Here is a 2,456-nt window from a genome sequence, read left to right on the forward strand (position 1 = left end):
GGTCAGAGTGGGGGGAGGACGAGAGGTCTACGGACAGGGTGGGAGGAGGACGAGAGGTCTACGGTCAGGGTGGGGGGAGGACGAGAGGTCAGAGTGGGAGGAGGACGAGAGGTCAGAGTGGGGGGAGGACGAGAGGTCTACGGACAGGGTGGGAGGAGGACGAGAGGTCTACGGTCAGGGTGGGGGGAGGACGAGAGGTCAGAGTGGGAGGAGGACGAGAGGTCAGAGTGGGGGGAGGACGAGAGGTCTACGGACAGGGTGGGAGGAGGACGAGAGGTCAGTATAGTATAATGTAGTAATATAATGATTACCGTATGGTAACCTAACAGTAAAATGGTATATCGGTGTAATATTTGGAATAATTAACATTAACAGGGTAATAATGATAATTATGAGGTAATACAGGTTGATGTTTTCTCAGTATGAAAGACTACTATCAACGTAATACCTTCAATATGCTAAACAACCGATTTCTGTTTCATTTCATGGTAAAGAGGCAAAATGATTCTTTCTGTCTTTTCAAAGTTGTGCAATTGGTTGTTTGGAATATTCCTATCGGTCTCTGATTGGTTAAAAAATTAAAACAAGGTTGTTTTATCATTGTGTTTTTACCCACTTGATGGCGCCATTACACAAGGAAACTGCTGGTTAGAAACAAGAAAACATGATTACTTCAACTTTCATCTGCAGCGTTGGAAGTCCTTGGTTGTTTTTGAGAAGGTAAACTCTGCTCCTCACTCACAGCAACATATTCTTTATTTCAGTAGGTTTCTTTAGGATGAAAGGATCTGGCACATAGATACGGCTCATGGATGCCTCTCAACATGGGGTGGTGATGGTGCAGTGGATAAGACACTGACCTTTCTGTGGGAGACCTGGGTTTGATTCCCACTGCGGCACATCCACCAATGTGTCACTTTGGATAAAAGTGTCTGCAAACATTCCCTTTTGTTTGAAGGTAATACTGTACAAATGATATTGTTATCATTACCTACCAATCCTTCCCGCCAGGCGATCCCACCGTCTCGGCGCGGATCACGGACTTTCTCTCGGACATATCTGCATGGATGAAGGCTCGCCACCTTCAACTAAACCTCTCTATGACTGAACTCTTGGTCATTCCAGCCAAACAATCTATCCACCATAACATCAAACTACAACTTGACTCCTCAACCATCACTCCAGCCAGGGTGGGGAGAAACTTGGTGTCATGATTGATGACCAGCTGTGCTTTTCAGACCATGTTGCTGCTGGTCTCTCGGTCGTGCCGCTTTGCTCTGTACAACCTAAGGAAAATCAGGCTCTACCTCACTCAGTACGCCACCCAGCTTCTGGTACAGGCCGTGGTTACCTCTCTGCCCTCCTAGCAGCTCTTCCAGCTGAGGTGAAACCCTTACAAATGGTTCAGAACGCAGCAGCGCGTCTGGTTTTTGATCAGCCCAAAAGGACTCATGTCCCTCCATTACTCAGTGACCTCCACTGGCTCCCCGGGGCCTCCAGAGTCAGATTCAAGTCACTGATGCTGCATACAGAGTGGGTCTGCACCATCTACCTAAACTCCATAATCCAAGTCTACGTTCCCTCTCGGCCGCTACGCTCCTCCAGCGGACGCCGCCTGGCTCTGCCATCCCTTCACACAAAGCGACCCCAGTCCCTGTGACACCACGATGGTGGAACGAGCTACCGCACGCCATCAGAGCAGGGGCGTCCCTCTCTGACTTCAAGAAGCTCTTGAAAACTCATCTCTTCCGAGAACACTTCCTCTTATAACACCTCTAACTTCTAACCTCTAACATGCACTTCCTGTGCTCTTCTTCTTCTGTCCCCTACAATGATCTCGTTTTGATTACACTTTTTTTTAACTCTTCCTTCCCTCGGTATTTACCCCATTGATGTGATATGTACTGTGAGCTCTTACTAGTATGTATTGTCAGTTGTAGATCTGTATTTGATGCTCTGTCGATGCTCGTATGTTGTTCCTCAAATGTAAGTCTCTTTGGATAAAAGCGTCTGCCAAATGAGTAAATGTAAATGACCCCTGACCTCTGACCTCTGTGTGCTGGCAGGTGGTTGTTGCAGAGTCTTTTGATGACATCGTCAATGATCCAGACAAAGACGTTCTGATCCAGTTTTACTCTCCATCCTGTCCACACTGCAAGAAACTGGAGCCGGTCTATAGAGAGCTGGCTGACACCGTACGTGCATCATCCTCATCATCCTCATCATCCTCATCATCCTCATCCTGATCTTAGTTGATGAAAAATATGTCAAACATGTGCTCAGGCCGTCAAAAAGTTCAATGAATATCTGTGTTGATGAAATGTTTTCTCTCTCTCCACCTGTCTCACTCTCTACCTGTCTCTCTCTCCACCTGTCTCTCTCTCTCCACCTGTCTCTCTCTCTCTCCACCTGTCTCTCTCTCTCTCTCCACCTGTCTCACTCTCTACCTGTCTCTC

At 47.4% G+C, this 2,456-nt stretch overlaps 2 protein-coding genes across 5 annotated transcripts in view; both read left to right on the plus strand.

Moving 5' to 3' along the window:
* Window positions 1-2,456, plus strand: part of LOC123976847 (GON-4-like protein) — an 82,010-nt gene that overhangs the window by 21,856 nt on the left and 57,698 nt on the right. The gene's annotated exons all lie outside the window — the stretch shown is intronic.
* Window positions 2,065-2,456, plus strand: part of LOC123976856 — a 7,160-nt gene continuing 6,768 nt past the window's right edge. The window contains exon 1 of the mRNA XM_046059240.1: window positions 2,065-2,195. The gene's annotated coding sequence lies outside the window, so the exon portion shown is untranslated. The remainder of the gene's footprint in view (window positions 2,196-2,456) is intronic.

The sequence above is a fragment of the Micropterus dolomieu genome, linkage group LG09, assembly GCF_021292245.1.
Source record: "Micropterus dolomieu isolate WLL.071019.BEF.003 ecotype Adirondacks linkage group LG09, ASM2129224v1, whole genome shotgun sequence".
In the NCBI taxonomy this organism is placed as follows: domain Eukaryota; kingdom Metazoa; phylum Chordata; class Actinopteri; order Centrarchiformes; family Centrarchidae; genus Micropterus; species Micropterus dolomieu.